A 17,841-nucleotide genomic window follows, 5' to 3' on the forward strand; every position below is an offset into this window, starting at 1 on the left:
TCTGTCAGAAGTGCATAGGAAGATCCTTCTGGCTGAATTAAGAGGGATGATCCTACCATCAGGCAGACCAAGTCAAAGACTCCAGGGATAGTTCAGGCAAGACATACAAGGGGCCCGAGCTAGAGGAGGATCTGTTAACACATGAAATATTTAGGGGGGTGAAAGTGACAAGAGTTTGATTGCATAAATGTACTGAATGACAGGGAAGAACGAGGCAAGGACAAATCCAGGTTTCTGGCTTAAGTGATGCAATTAACTTAGAGTCCTAATCATTTCCATTTTGTCAGTTCAGAATGAGGACTAAAACAGTCCTGCTGAGAACTGCTCCCCCACCTTAGGAAAGCAAGACACAACTAATATTCTACATCAACACAGTTGACGGAAAACTTCATCGGTGCCGACAGACACAAGGCGGCTCTGATTAGCACAGATACAGAATTGCCTAATCAACAAAAACACCAGGCACAATTAATACACAGGCCCTTTCAGTTAAATGCAACTTAGGCATGATTACTTAAATGGAAAGTTTATGAAATTATCCAGTATTTCGTCAGTAATTAATAAAATTCTAAGCCTTGAGAGAATCAGACGTAGAGCCATGTACAAGTTTACTAGAGAACCAACAGTGAAGTAAAGATGTTTGTGTTGGGATGCAGGGAGCAAATACGTAGTCACTGTAAGTGGTCAGCAAGGCAACCTGCAAAATGAAACCCTCGAATTACTATTTGGACAGGAGCAAGCACAGCACCTAACTCTGGTACATAAATATTACCATTAAATGTGCCTCTTTTCTCAAAGCCAGAGCTTACCACCTGCATAAAGGGAGGAATTTGTAGAAACAACTTGGAGGAGGGTTTACTGGTGCCTACAATACAACCCAGTCTAGCTCCATCCTCTTGCACACGATGCACTGGGAGCAAAAGTGACCGAATGGCAAAGCCAGCACAAGACCTTGGCTCCCCTTCTGCCCAAGTGTTCGAGCTCTTAGAAAGGCCCCCTGAGTAATACACATGCACGTATTCACATCTCTCCTTCCTTTCTGCTCTCTTTGACTTAAACTCCTTGGTATCCAAAATGAGGAGAAATAGCAATAGGAAAGACCAGTGTCAGGTTTCCCTGAAAATAATGGCGATGTCAATTGGCCTCATCATCCCACCATCAATCTGAGAATAGACCTCCCATAAAGAAGCGTCTGGGTCGGGAGAGCAAGAGGCAAAGGCGGGAATCAAGTGATATTCGTACGACCAAAATAGCTGCCTTCTTTCCAAGAAATTTATAGGCAAAGACCCCAATCCCAATTTGAATAGAGCGGAGATATGTGTCTATCTGTCTGTCTTAAGGCAAGCAGGAAACAGCAGCTACAGCAGAATTGAGAAGCTGCATGACACAGAGATTTCAGAGGAGGGGCTGGGGTTGCCAGAACAGTAGGAGAAAGTTAGGGGTGAAGGGGGGCTTTTTAAGGGGACATAGTGGTAGAAACTATTTATTACTCAGTACTAATGCATGTCACTATTTCAATGACTGGTGTGCTGGTACCATGTGGATCAGAAGAGTATCGGTCCTAACAAACAAGAATATTGTTCTTTCATTAAACTCTCTAAATCCCCAAATGTGAAGCACAGGTAGGGTATGGCAGAGAGTTTAAGGACAGTAATGAATTGAATTAACTATAATGATCAAGGGGGAAAAAAGATAAGGCAGGGTAGCTTTAACAGTTAGAAGAAATGACTTAAATTATCTAACTCAAGGGAAGGATAAAGAAGGGCTTTGACGAAAAGATCTGAAATGCATATTCCTTTAAAGGTGAAGTTAACGTGATTGGTTTTCTGGGATAGATAAGGGAATGCTGGGGTGATAGGTTAAGGACAGCAGCATTTCTCAAAGGAGCCTCAGGAGCCTCGGGTAATTACTAGAAGGCTCTGAGGGGTCACAGAGTTCAGAACCTATAACCCTGAGAACACGGTTATCTGAGCAAGATGAGTGACCCCTATCCATTCCAGACCTTTCTGTACCTTCCTGACCTTCCAGCCTTTAAAAGACATGGAGATGTCAGAGACTGACTTGGTCTTTGATCTTGAGCTGGGGGACTCTACAAAACATCAGGAAATACAGTGGGAGAAATTGATGGCAGTTGCATAAACCAACTTCCAACTCTAATGACTTGACATATTTGGCATGTGCGGGAGACATGTGACCATTGTCACAAATGCTGCAACATCAGTATGACAGCTAAGAACTGGGAAAGCATGTGTTTTACTCTACAAACTTGGCCTGAAAACTGACAACACGTTCATTCAATATGATGGTACACGGTCATTAAAATGATCTTTATAAAGACATTGTAATAATAATGTTTTTTAACATGCATAATGAAAAGGGAGGATATAAAATTACCTGTACAGTATGATTGCAACTAACAACAAACACCTAAAGTCATTAAAAAACCCTCAAAATATTAACAATCTTTGGGTTGGGGATTGAGATTTTGAGTGGCATTTCTTCATCCTCTGAGCTGCCAGCACAGAGCCCAATGAGGGGCTTGAACCCATGAACCGTGAGATCATGACCTGAGCTGAAGTGAAGCGGTTTCTCTTAAAGATGCACACATTTCTGGGATGGCATTTCTATGGACTGGTTTGAAAGGCATTCCTAATTCATTCAGGGTGTTTTTGAAATCGTTCAAATGTCTAACACAAATTATTGCAGCCATTAGGGTCCCACATGGATTAATAGTAAGTCAAAGATAAAATTATCTCAAAACTTGTCTTAACAAGTTTTATCATTTTTTAAATTTTTTTTTCAACGTTTTTTATTTATTTTTGGGACAGAGAGAGACAGAGCATGAACGGGGGAGGGGCAGAGAGAGAGGGAGACACAGAATCGGAAACAGGCTCCAGGCTCCGAGCCATCAGCCCGGAGCCCGACGCGGGGCTCGAACTCACGGACCGCGAGATCGTGACCTGGCTGAAGTCGGACGCTTAACCGACTGCGCCACCCAGGCGCCCCAAGTTTTATCATTTTTTGAAGAAATACATGATATTCCACACAACACATTAGTGTGGTCGCCACCACAACCCCTGAGGTGGAAACTATTACCACTCCACATAAGGGGGAGGCGGAGGCTTAGGCAAGATGAGTTAACTCACTCAGGGCCATGCAGCGAGGAAAGGAAAAAAGCAGGATCTAAACTGGGTGCTCTCTGACCTCAAGCCCTATATCTTTGACCATATCCTATACTGTCTGTATTTTTTGACTCCAGAAATACATACCTAGATAGCTTGGAAGCCAATAGTCCTCACAGACCGTCTTTCTTTGTCACTGTTTGCTCTAAAACAATACCAGAGAAAGCAAGCCATGTTCGGGAGCACACATACACATAGTAACTACTGGAGTTCAGGAACTACGGGCCACTTCCGAAATCTAAATGAACCCTATCTTAGAAGCTACACTTAAAGGAAAATGATGATGTCGTTGTCTGATGGCTCTCCTTTGATGAAATCAGCTTCAAAATGTTACCTCCTTGCACACATAAAATTCACTCTGTGAATTTGTTCTGTTTCGAATTTGCTAATTTATTTAAGAGAGCTAATCGTATCTAACACTAACATTTACTCTGAAAGACTTACCATGAGCTGCTGCCCAGAAGGAAACAATTCTGATCTGGAGAAATTGAATGAAATAGAATAACATTCTGGTTTAAAATTCACTTGCTTCAATTCCCTGACTTTCTGACCAAAACAAACAAACAAACAAACAAACAAACAAAAAAACAAAGAAAAAATTAATCTCTAATCATAATTTGTATAGTTTAATGATCAGGAGGCACCTCCATCACACTCATCCAGGAACCAGAGACATCGAAATCCTGGCCCCAGCAAACAAGCAAAGCCCCTGTGATCTTTCCTCCTGCCAATTCATATTCTCAAGTCCCCTGAATTCTTGGGCAGAGGAGAGATGTAGTAATACAATTATGACCCAACTCCTATCTTAGCTCTCACTAAAACTTAGAGGGACAGAAATGTGTGCAGCTGGAACGTTAAAACTCTAAGTGACGGCTTTTGCAGAATGAGAAATATGCTGGCGCGAGACAAGGCAACAAGAAAAATCACGGGCTGAATCTGAGTGCAAAAATCTCTGGTGAAATGGATTTCATCACAAAACACCTTTCCAAATGAAGAGCTAAATGCTAGAGGCCTCAGAGAATCATTTCAATCCAGATGGGCTAACACTTCAGAGAAGAACCTGTAGGGAATATTTCACAAAATAGGAATGAATGAAATCAGCTGATGGGGCTTCTACTGGTTTTTAGCCTCTGCAGAACATTCTATTTTCAGAAAACCTAAAGAAAGCAAATCCAAAAAGACTTTTTTTTTGTTGTTTTCTGTCTAAGTGTCCAGGCAAAACTAGTTCTTTCTGAGGAAGCAGCAAAAATATAAAAATAGAGACTCAGGAAACATAAGTTGGGTCTTTACCCGATGCTATTTAAAATATATACCAATGATAACTGAATGTGTCCATCTAACCTTTGAATCTGTCTATACAGCAGTATATAATGTATATAATTTCAGGGCATTATCTTATCTCAACGTCCCAAGAATCCCGGGAGGTTGCAGGACAGCACTGGACTCATTTCACAGGCGATGAAACTGACACAGAGAGACTAGAGGACTTCTCAAAGGACAGATGCAAATGGCAGAATCTGAACTTGAACCCCCACATCCTTGGTGTATGTGAGCCCAGGACGAGCATGATGAGAGAGTACGCTCGGCAGCCAGCCTGCTCAGATTCAAAATCTGAGCTCTGTTGAACTGGAGAATGTGCTTAATCTCTCTGTGACTCAATTTCTTTATCTATAAAAAGGAGACAAGGACAGGACTGTTGTGAGGATAAAATGAGTTAATATGAGCAAAGCGCCTGGACCCCGTAAGCACTATACTTGTGGCTGTTATAATTAACTATGTACAGATATTTGGCCCCACCTCCCCTTATAGACATAAAAACGTACTTATGAAGGTATGCCTCCAATATTTTATCTGGGTATCTCCAAACTCCCAATGTACTATGCAAAATCATTAGCAAGTTAGCATCTGATCCCAAGCCAGATCCCTAATTTTCTATGATCCCGATATTCACCCCTGCTCTCATAGTTCACCATCCCTTCTGTTGGGTAATCGGTTGCAGTCAGCTCATAGCACCGCTCAGATGGAATGGGATCTGTTATCTTCCTGTTCACCGTCCGCGTAGATGCAAACTTAGCACTGGAGTGGCCTGAATTGCACAAACTCGTTCGGACCCAGAAGAGGCACTTTATAAAATACTGTAGATTAAAAAAACGTAAAAGATCCCACTTGCCTCCTGATTGCAATTTTTTTAGCTACTTTCACAGTCGCAGCCTGGTTATTACTCCTTATCACAGAGACCACATCATCTGAAAATATTTTGTATAAAGAACGAGGCCTTGCAGCACCTACCGGGTTGGCCATCTTAATCACCCTGAATTTCAACTCCCAGAAATTGAGTGTTGGAGAAAAAAATTCCTTGGAGAGCTCATCGTCATTTGCTATTTCTGATGAATGCCCATTATTCCCTTTAAATTTTAATACATTCAGAGGGAATAACCATATTGTATGGGCTAATGAAATGTACTACATGAGCAACATACTTTGAAAAAGCTGACGCTTGGAGTTTGCTTTTGGAATTATCATAACTTAATTTGACAGAGGTTTAAGAAACAGATAATAATAGTCGTATGCATTAAATATTAATGAGATGCTATGGGATGTTCCTAGCTTACAGCTGGTCAGTGAAAATGCTCCATAAATGTTCATTCCTTCCCCTTCACTGCCCCCCATCCAAAAAAAAAAAAAAAAAAGGCTTGGTAAGAATGGTCTCAGCCTCATCAGCTCCCCCACGCTCCTCAAAATGTGGTAGCTCAACCAGCAGAGCATTCCTGGGGAGCTTTCTAGAAATGCCAAATCCCAGGCCCCATTTCACACCCACTGCATCAGAATCTGCAGCGTAAGGCGATCCCAGGCGAGGGGCTCCGTTGGTGAAGCGTCCGACTCTTGGTTTCGTCTCAGGTCATGATCTCCTGGTTCGTGAGATCAGATCGAGCCCCGGGTTGGGCTCTGTGCTGACAACATGGAGCCTGCTCGGGATTCTGTTTCTTCTCTCTCTCTGCCCCCCACCTCCACCCCCATGTACTCTCTCTTTCTCTCTCAAAATAAATAAATAAGCTTGAAAAAAAAAACAAAAACGATGATCCCAGCTGGTTCCCGTGCACGTGAAAGTCTGAGAAGCACAGGGCTACCTCTCTGCAGGACCTTTATTTGCAATTGTCTCTCTTACTGGAGGGCCCATTCAAGGAATGACACTTTGGTAGCTGTTCAGTGAGCAGGTAAAGTCAAGATTAGCCTAAATTTGATAGTACTATGATCCACCTCAGCAACCATTCTAGAACTAAAGGCAGCCAATCTCCCAGATTTTCTCTAATGTCCCTTGTTATTTACTTATGAAAGCTTGAAAAAGCAGATGCGGCCTCACCTGCAACAACCAAGAACAACAAAAGAGTGAGTCATCCCACTTTCACAACTCATAGCTGGGTGAGCCCAGGAATGAATGAAAGGCCAGGCGAACCATCCCTCTTCGAGACTCAGCTCAGAAAGCAACCTCTCACAGAATGAACTCGGTGGCTGGAATTAAGACGTTTCAAGAGATTCCAACAAGAAAAAAGAATTGGAAAAGGAAAATAACGTAATGAATCACTCTGATTTTGGCAATACTCAATGTAGGAAAGAAAGTCTGAGTCTGTTTAAGTGACTAACACCATCAATTCAGAAAAATGATTTAGCAAATAAGAAAGTTGGAATGTGATCACTTAGGATAAAACACCCTCAAAGAGAGAAATGGGACCTGAATGAGCCCCCCGTTACATCCCAGGGGAGTCAGTCACGAACTACTCTTGTACCAGCCCCCTAGTCACTCTGTCTTTGGCCAGCAAGTATATTTTAAAATCAAAGGTAACTCAGGGGTGCCTCGGTGTCTCAGTCGGTTAAGCGTCCAACTCTCAGTTTCAGCTCTGGTCATGACCTCAGGTTTTTGTGAGTTCGAGCCCCGCGTCAGGCTCTGTGCTGACAGGGTGGGGCCTGCTTGGGATTCTCTCTTTCTCTCCCTCTCTCTCTCCCCCTCCCTTTCTCATGCTGTCTCTGTCTCCCTCAAAATAAATAAGTAAATAAATAACTTGAAAAAAATTAAACTTGAAAGTAATTCAGTAAGCAACAGTTGGACAGCAACTGCATACCTGGAACGTATGAATACCTGGTGGGGATTCCAAACATGGAGGTGATGCAGGGTGTTCGCTCAGGAGCCTACAGTTACGGTGTGTGTTGAGAGTGAACAACTATTTCAATCTTTAGAAAAAAAAATTTTTTTCACGCGTAAAGGCTCTACTTCAGCCAGGGGGGAAGGGCAAAGCACGGAGGATGGGGTTCAGAAAGCAACTCCCCAGGTAATAGGCCCTTAAGCAGAAGTCCCCGATGATACCAAACGACAAAACATTAAATGCTTTAATTATCTCCTTGACATTGAATGGTTTCTCCAACACTTTTTCATAGCCGATTCATTTGTATATGTTCGGGAAGCCTACAAAGAAGGTAAGGAGGTGCTTTTCCTCCTAACTTAACAGAAAAGGCCTTGCAGCTCACAGCTCAAATGAGTGAGTCATGCTTACATAGCTAGGAAGTGGCAGAAAAAAGAATGTGAACTTGGATTCCATATCTCAGTCTAGGTCTTTGCCTATTATTCCATGTTAAGTTGCATACAAAGCATACGCACATACCTTATTTCACCTTAATTTTGATCTTAAATTGCCCTGTGGAGTGGAAAAGCTGCAAGGGCGATTGATTCTGATTTTCAAATGAGAAACTTGCCAAGTGGCTGTTAGTAATGGGTCGTCAGGAAATGTCTGGGTTCCTAGACTGGGGAAGCTTTCCTCTGCTCCCCTGATGTGAGTATTCGGGACAATTCATTTCCTCCTCTTCTTGGAAACCTAGCTTGACGATATTTCACAGGCTTCCCTGCCATTAGGGTATCCGTGTGACTGAATTCTGGCCAATGGAATGGGTGTGCAAGGAACATACACCTCTTGTAAGGCCTGGCCTATGAAAGTATCCCATGTAAATTCCTCTAAACCTCTTTGCTCCTGGCTGACTGCAATGGCAAACAACGACAACCATGGAAGCCACGCATGGTGATAACAGAGCCGCGGACAGCTGAGGTCCCTGAATGGCTACATGGAGCAAAGTCACCTCTCCCTCCCACCTTACCATCAACTTCAAACTGCCCCGGAAACTATTTGACTAAGAAATAAAACTTTTGGGGGCACCTGGGTGGTTCGGTCAGTCAAGCGTCCGACTTCGGCCCAGGTCATGATCTCACAGTCCGTGGGTTTGAGCCCCACGTTGGGCTCTATGCTGACAGCCTGGAGCCTGTTTCAGATTCTGTGTCTCCCTCTCTCTCTCTCTGTGCCCCTCCCTCTCTCTCTCTCTCTCTCTCTCTGTCAAAAATAAATAAACATTAAAAAATTAAAAAAAAATAAAACTTTTGTTGTGTTGAGTCATGACATGATTGGGTCAATTTGTTTAAGCAGTTAGAGGATCCTGGCTATGATACACAACCAGCCTCCCTGCCTGCCAGCTCATTTGGGGCAACAGCAGCAGCGACGTGAGTCTTGCTCTGTTTCACAGAGACTGTCAAATCCCTCCCTGTGGTGATTGTTCACTGTGCTCGTAAGTCATTGAGCCAACTGGAGGCAGTGTAGAGAAGCAGATGAGATTAACTCTGTGAACAGACCTCAGTCTGGAGTCTAGCTCCGTCATTACTCAGCTACGCAAACTCCGGCTGGCCCCTTAGTTTCGGAGTCTTGGTTTCCTCATCTATAAAAAGGTGATGATAAACAACAGTAATGTTCTGGTGAATGTCAAGCCACGTCACAATGTAAGTGACAGGCATGGCACAGGCCCTGGCCCGTAAAGGACGTCTAGTAACCAGCAGGCATTAGCGATCTTTAGCAGGTGCACCGTGGGCTTTTCTGTCACCACAACACAACTAGAATGGTGGCTGAAGGTAATACGGGCAATTGGTAACAGAAAATCAGAGACATGAGCTCTCCTTCAACTTGGCATTCCAAGGAGGAGACAGCCACAAAGGACAGCTACTTGACAACGAAAAAGATGCAGGTAGGTGCTGTCCATGCAAACAGGGCGGATGAATCGGTGAAATGAACAGAAGAGGGTTTGTCTCCAGCACTACTGGGTTTTACTCATAATCCTAGTCCTACCTGTCGAGTAAGATCTATTTATCAGCAGAAGGCCTTAGTCATGCAATTGTAGCAGGCTCCAGATTGGATTTTACTAATAGTCTACATAAACAAAGCAGCATGTAACTCAAGATGAGGACATTATTATGTGTCTCAAAGGCTTTAAGAGAACTCCAGGGGGTTAGTAAGAATTACATTTCCTTCTCCATTGGTCACTGGCTTTAAAGATAGGGTCGTAATGTTTGCTCTGTGACTGCAGGCTTATTTCCCTCATTACTTTCTTTGCCCAGCAGTTTCGAAACTACTTTGGAACGTTTCCATTTACCATAGTGCTTCGTGAATACAAAACACAGACACATATATGGACACCACAGTGTTCTCTCTGCTTCAAATCTAATCAGCCCCTCACCAAAATAAAATGTGCCCACATACAACTACAGCCATGCAGCACACTATTTTCAAATTTCGTGACACTCCAAATTCTCATGATTCTCTTATTTGGTATTGTGTTAAAGACGACAATCACTAAATCCAACTGTATTTAGTTACAGTGTGTGTTACCAGTTAGGTTCATACACACCGAGAGCAAGTACATTCTTCCTGGGATTATCAAACCATCAGGAGCTGCCTTTTCTGCAGGCAAAATAAAAGGGGATGATTAGATCTGAAGGAACTCTCGAAGATTCGCTGTCCTGATCTTTACCATCTTTCTCAGCCACATCCCTTGTAGGTATTTTGGCATTCGAGCTGACACATGGCAGGCAGACTGGAGCTGCATTCTCTGGGGGCAACACTGACAAAATGCCCATCACCCTCATGCAGAGCCAACAGGGGCCACTGGCCAAAGACCGGTGCGTCTGCCTCTGAGCGGTCTCATTTCCATTCCATCTTCTCCAGACTCACGGCCACTGCCCTGCTTGGTGCCGTTCTGTCTTTCACACCCCTTGCAAACCTTCCCTTTTCACCAAGAGGCCGGGCCTCGAAGTCGGACTCCTCGGTGGGTGAGAGTATCTATCAAGAAATGCCTTTGTTTTAGTCCTTTAGTTCTGTCTTAGTTCCTAAGGTTAAGCTTCCATTTATGAAAAGTGCTACTAGTTTTCCATTAAGGGAGTTGTGTAAGTATCGACGGAGATCCACATACATATATATTCTTTGTAGATAATTTAAGTAAAGTAAGTCCATTTAAAGAAAAGCATTAGGAAATTGTGAGCAAAAATCATGAAGGTGCCAGCTAATGACTAAAGTTGGGAGACGTCACTTAAAAGCCACACGAGCCTCCAAATGTGACGCAGGGTTAGAGTTTCTGCTTTCCCGTAGGCACTTTGTATACACCGAGGCTTTGTTCATTAAACACAAACAAACAAACAAACAAACAAAAATAAAACATCTGCAAAGAGGAGTCGGAGGGGCCGCCGGGAGCCTCTGGTTTCTGTTTAACATGCACAATGAGCAGTTTTAGGAAGCAGTCTTTTGGAGATGAGTGTGTCCGGAAGTGTGCCCTTTCGTTTCTTTCTCAGCTGAAACACAGTGGCCGGAAGGCAAGCTGCATTTGCCGGGGCTCATGCTCCACGGTGCACCGCCTCTCATGGCACCGAGGTGGCAGCCCGTCTTCAAAGGCCTTCTGGAAGAAGTGGCAGCTGCTTTTACCAAGGACAATGTGATTTTTCTCAGTTTTATTGAATGTGGAGCAACGTTTTTTTTTTTTTTTTTTAAGGTTTGCTTCTTGCGGTTTTCGTTTCTCTCTAAAATGGCCCCCTGGATGGCATGTGCACGTACAACTCAAGTTTTGAATGAAAACTTCACGTCTACCTCCGTGTCCTCACTCAAGTTGCAGCCTCACCCCCCCCCCCACCCCCGCCCCGTACCTCACTGTCATCAGGAAGGCATTGGGTCCACAGACGAATACACAGGAGACAAGGTGCCCGGCAGGACTCGGACAAAGAAAAGAAAGGCTTCTGCTCTCCTTTGCCATAGTTGAGGGGATGCTAAGATATAACAAAATGGTGCCATTTTGTCAACAAAAATTAATTCTGCCAGCTACCGGAAGGCTTGTAACCCAGATGCCATCTGTAACCCAGATGCCATCAATGGTTTAGGAAACGTGTTGGAGAATCACTTCAGTTTTGTCACCCGTAAAGCAGGGTTCTTTTATCCGACCCCAACATCAAAGGGATATTATAAGAAACATTTATATGATATCTTTAAAGTGCTTGTGGTTCTCAGGGCACCCGAGTGGTGCTCAGTCGGTTGAGTGTCCCATTCTTGATTTCGGCTCAGGTCACGATCTCAGGGTCATGGGACTGAGCCCCGTGTCGGGCTCTGCGCGGAGCATGGAGCCTGCGTGAGCTTCTCTCTTTCCCTCTGCCCCTCTCACCTGCTTGCCCGCTCTCTTTCCCTCTAAAAATAAAATAAATTTTTAAAAAGGTGCTTGTGGTTCTCGAGGGGAAAAATGGGCGTTTGGGGTGAGGCTATACAATAAAGCATCCAAAAATGAATGAAAAAAAAAATAAACAAACAAACACCTTTTCTCTCTAATAGTTACCTCTGCCTCGGAAACTACACGTAAGATTTCATCAGCCTGGTAGTCAAACCCCCTTAATAGCATATCATGATACTCCATGATATTTTCTCCCGCTGTTCCTTTACGCCTCCACGCTATAGCCAAAACCAAACAAAAACAAAAGGAAAAAATAAAAACTAACCACAAAAAAGCAACCAAGTTTGCACTGTCCCACTACATGCTTTCTTATCTCTGTGTTTGCTTATGCTGTTCCCACTGCCTGGAACACCCTCTTTACTGCCTGCCAAGGAAGCCTTCGCTATTTTCCCATCAGCATTTCTTATACTAATCTATAGTTGTGTATCAGAACCACCTGAAAGATATGTTAAACTACTGATCATTCAGCCCCAGCCTTAGAAATTCTGATTTAATGTGTACAGAACATAGCCTGGAACTTGGCGGATTTTAGAAGCTCCCAGGAGACTCTGGCATGTAGTGAAGCTTGAGAACCATTGCTATAGATACTTACAATCCTCTCTAGGCCTCTGCTGTTGGACAGTGAACTTCTTAAGTTTGTCTCCCTTGGTACAGATGGATGTCAGTGGGAAAAGACTCAAGCATCTGGTTCAGCATTCTGAACGGATCTGGGCCTTGGCTTGCTAAAAGGTAAGGCTACCCTGGTCTCGTTCCAGGACACCTACATTTCTGATGGATTTTCAGTCTGCTTCTATAAAATTATTGTGCAGGTTATTAGAAACAGACCACCAGGAACAGGAAGGCATCACAATTCAGCCAGGCTGTGGATGGCTTCTGCATCTAGGAAATGTATCGTGCAGGCTATTTTAGGTTCTTAATTAGACATCGAAAAAATAGCCATCTGGTGCCACCAAGTATGGACACTATAAACTTCTTCTCCAATATCCACACGAACGTAATTTGCCTCTTAATAAACCAAATGCCACCCATGAGATGAACCGCTGTTTTCAAGATGGCGTCTTTCAGTATGGCCGGGCATAACTATTTCTTGACACACACATGGGCACAGTCTGTTCTCAAAAACAAACAGTTCAGAGTGACTTTATATGAGTAACATTATAATTCATAGTAAAATCTAATACCTGGCCCTGAGCAGTAATCAGATTGATTTAAAGGCCTAATACACCCAGCATGGTCAAGAGTTCTCAAAATCTCTGCGAGACTCGGGTTATCTTACTGTTGCTTAAGGGACACCATCAGCTTTCTTCTCTGTGAGTTCTTCTTTCTGACGGTTTACATGTTTCATTTTATACTCCACCTCTCTCATCCTCCCAGAGGCTTAAATCAGTGAGAAATGGCATGCCAGTTTCTCCTAAAACATTAATGACAGACCAATTTCTGCAACATCTGAACTCACATGTATATCCAAGCCCATCTTTGAGAATATTTCAAATCAGTCTTTCCACCATATTTGTTACTCTGCCTGAAGAAAAATGACAGAAATTCTAGATTTCATGGAGAAACTGCCCCGATGTGGGCTGTGGCTAACACAAATTGGCCAAACTGAATGTCAGAGAGCTGGAAGTCATTTTCCTTTCATTCATTCCCTCTAATAACTTCTTCCTACCCCATTTTCCCCTTTCCCACCTATGTCTGTTCTATTTTTTTTTTTTTAATCCACTCTTTTAGGCACTTTTGCTCTCTCTTCCTTACTCTATTCCCTGAGCTGTGAGCACAGAGCCTGATGCAGGGCTCGAACCCACCAGCCGTGAGATCATGACCTAAGCCGAAGTCGGACGCTTAACTGACTGAGCCACCCAGGAGCCCCAATCTCATTTTTTTTTAATCTCACAAGCTCAGCCTCTGCTTTTGGGGTGACCTCTCCCTATGTGTGAATCTACGAGGGATGCTGTCATCCCTTCAATCTCCTCCTTGACCCTGGCCATGCCCTGCACTGGTGGCAGTGGAAGCCACAACTCCCTCCAGAAACAGATTCCAGCACATTCCAGATACAGGCTTCTGCCAAAATAAAAATATGCATGCAGATGGACAAGAACTAGAAAGGGAGGAGCCCAGAAAAACTCAAAAATATTTTTTAGCATGGTGAAATTTCAGGAGATGCTCTGTTTATTTCCTGCAGTGTTGTTATAACTTTGTTATGGCAGGGTTTTAGAGCAGAAATTTAAACTTGTAATTAAAAATATATACACTTTTTAAAAAGCTGCCTTCAAGTCCCTAAAACATCTATGAATGGTTTGGGGGAAAAGTGGGGTTGAGGGGTGGGTAGTTGACAGAATGAATATCACTGTGGAGGCATTCTTAGTGCACGGACACAGGAAACGGGCCCCTTCCTTGTGTGCAGTTGACTCTATGAACTCCCGGATTTCTACGCATCCTTTTCCCTGAAGACCATCGCTTCCACTCTTGCAGGTTGGAGCTGACGTGGTTCTCCTAACCTTCTGAAGCCCTGCATTTAGTTCCCTAGCTCTTCTGTGCTATTCCCTCTGCTTCTGGCTTCCACCCCACTTCACAGCTGTGCGGTGACATCTAACACTTCCCAGCAGCATATGCTGGCAGGAGCCGATGCCAAAGCAGTGGAGACTGAGAAATGGAGAAGACCCCATGAAGGGCTGGGCTGTGCCTCCCAGGGCCCAGCTGTCCTTCCTCCTTGGGCCCGGGGACAGGGCAGACCCAGCTGATCACACTGATACTGGTCTCATTTCTAAAATTGCCTTTTTATTTTTTTTGAGAATTCATTGAGATAATACATATTAAATGGCCTAACACGGTAAATTTTCAATATATGTTAACTGCTGATTACACATCCATCTACAGGGCTACAGGGCTGAACAATGGGTAGAAAAGTTGGGGGCAATTTTCCATCAACTTCCAGTTTAGGTAAAAAAAAAAAAAAAGGCACTATATCTATGACCCATGTGAAAGTCTGCTCATTCTCCCTACTCAGATAAGCTCTGGAGAGAACATAAAGGAAAGGTCTCTGTAGGACGTATTATGACACTTCATTCATTCATTCATTCATTCACCAATATTTACTGAGCCTTGACTGTATGTCAGACTATCGTACAGGTGTTTAGGATACAACACTGATAAAGCAAATTTCCTGGCCCTGTGGAACTTGAGAGTAGCAGAGGACATACACACACACACACACACACACACACAGTATATCAGTGCTCTGGAGATAAACAAACTGGAGTGGGAATAGAGAGTGGAGGCAGGGGAATGACTGCAGACTGTAGGTGGTTGATCAGTGGAACTTCTCTAATAAGGTGACATTGAGTAGAGCCTTCCATGGGGACCTCCTAGGAGACTGTCCTTCAGTAAAACAAATGCATCTGATACATAAGAATTCTTAGTATATATGACTTTTGGACTAAGTCATTTTTATCATACCCCTTCTCTACTGAAAAAAAAATGATTTGTGGTGATGATCATGAAATGGGACAAATATATTTATTTCATGTACAAACTAAAATATGCATTCATCAAACAAAACCCTGTACTTTGAAGTATCCGATTGTTAAAAACTAACAAACAAAAACCACAAGTGGTCACAGAGGATGAAAGAATTAATGAGACTCAAGATCTATTCATTTTTACAATCATCATCCTCCACTGCTACTTCCAAATCTACTAATTAAATGCAAGAATACATGATCCCACAGGGGCTGGGGGCACAAGCTGTGCCTGAAACAAGGGAAGGATACAGGATCCGTTAAGTCCCTTTTGGTAAGTGGACACCTGAGGTCGTGTGGGCCATGCGGCATATTGGGATCTCTCCAAATTAACACCCATGCATAATTCAGCATTTATTAGATAATAATAATAATGTGCTAATTTGGAGTTTACATATATTATTTTTTTAATGTTTATTTTGTTATTTTAGAGAGAGAGAGAGGACAAGCAGGGGAGGGGCAGAGAGAAAGGCGGACAGAGGATCTAAAGCAGGCTTTGCACAGACAGGAGCGAGACCAATGAGGGGCTCAAACTCACAAACTGTGATATCATGACCTGAGCTGAAGTCAGATGCTCAACCGAATGAGCCATGCAGGCACCCCTGTAGTTTACATACATTATTAAAATTTAACAGTAACCACAGCAACATATATTTTGGGGAGGAAAGAGTATTTTAGCACTGACGTTGTTTAGATGTGCTAGTGTTTGGTGATAATAAGAACCACTCAGCAGGTTTATGACAGGTTTAAATCCTCTGTGCACCTGCTTATTGCCTGCCCACGGGTGTGCTACTCCCCCTGTCCCACCCTAGACAAGCCACTGATGGGATGAGCTGAGTGTCCCCACTCTCCTCACTTCCAGATCTGGTGTGATGCCATCGAGTATTCTTCATGGGACTTTCAGGTCCCGGAATACGACAGCTCATCCCTCAGAAGTAAAGTGATATGACAAACAAAGCTTGTTTGATGAGCATAGAAATGGAGCCACACAACCTTCATGTTTATGAGAAAGAGCATTACCTCATTCTTGAGAGCAAATAACAGATACTGACCGAATATCTATAATGTGTAAGAGGGCAAGCTAGGGGTTCACAAAGTTATGAGACACAGTCTTGGAACTCAGATAGCTTGGGCACAGATTATAAAAGGCAAAAAACAAACAAACAACCCATAGTGCAAATAAATTCAAGAGATAGAATCTTATTAAAAAGGAGAGATTACTTTAATCAGGGGTGGTCAAGGCAAATGTCTGCATTAGTGTTTGACCCAGGTCTCAAAAGGATGCAATGGCATTGGATGAGTAAAAGGAAGAGGAGAAGAGAAAATCTTCAGTGGAGACGACCTCAGGGGTGTAGAAAATGCAGAGTGTGTTAAACAGTCAAGCAACAGTTTGGATGATGTCCAACAGGAGCATGGAGATGCACCATGAAATCTATTAGGGGAAGTAGAATGGGGCCATAGGTGGCCTTGAAAGCCGGGTTAAGGGGTTTGACTTTACTGGCAGCTGAGTATCACCAAATGCTTTGAGCAAGGGGGTAACTAAATCAAAGCGGTATTTTAGGAAAATATGAAGTCATATGAAGGACTGGGGTAAAGGAAGGGGGTAAAGAGAAGCAAATGTGGATACAGGCATAAAGTGATAAAAGAATTTGAAGAAGTTCTCCTTCAAATACAGTGGAATGGGTGACATTAGACAAAGGATCAAACATCACAAAATTAAAACTCAGAGGCTGGGCTAAATTTTTTACTTGGGGAATGTGAAATATGAGACTGGGGAAGATAGTCACACAACTGGCATCTAGTAAAATGCTCTTGTATCTGCTGACATAGTATCGTAAGCTAAAGATTCTGAGCTAGATTCCCAAAGAAACAATACAGAAAAGTCAGAGGGACAAAGACTTCTCTTTGAATGCTAGAGTTCAACTGCTGGTTTCTCCACAAAAACCAGTAGAAGCTTTCCATCCTCAAAAATAAGTTAAAAAAAAAAAGAATCACTTACATGAAGGTCCAGTAAAATTCTGTCTGGTGGTTGGTCCTACCTGGGACAGCTGACCTTAAGTCAGACAATAGAATATGAAACCCTGAGCATCTTTTAGAAATTAAGCTCTACCTTCTATTTCTAATTCTTTTCTTGGAAACGCAAGTGGCTTCAATTGTAAACCCTAAAACAAAGAATAAAAATGAATCCTTATAACCAAGAGATCCCGACCTGAGCCAACATCAAAAGCTGGATGCTTAACCAACTGAGCCACCCAGGTGCCCCACCTCTCCTCTTTAAATAACGCTGCCTACAAGAAATCTTCAGCGCTCCAAAAAAGAGAAAGGCTTCACTCTCATTTGTGAGTTGTCTCAAGGGAGAGATGCAAGTTTAAGAGAGTCTAGACAGCCAGTGTATTCGTCTTTATCAGCAGTAATTTGCTGATTTTAAGGTCTCATCCATATTATAAATTTTGTGTTGCAACCATGCATTCTTCAAATCACTCAAATTAAAAACAGTATAATTGAAATATTTTGCATCAAATATCAAAGCCCTCGTGCTATATACATTTTTTTTTTCAGTAGATCTGAGCATT

Source organism: Lynx rufus, unplaced genomic scaffold, assembly GCF_022079265.1.
Source record: "Lynx rufus isolate CCGP_SWC_20201006 ecotype Redwood Valley unplaced genomic scaffold, mLynRuf1.p SCAF_5, whole genome shotgun sequence".
In the NCBI taxonomy this organism is placed as follows: domain Eukaryota; kingdom Metazoa; phylum Chordata; class Mammalia; order Carnivora; family Felidae; genus Lynx; species Lynx rufus.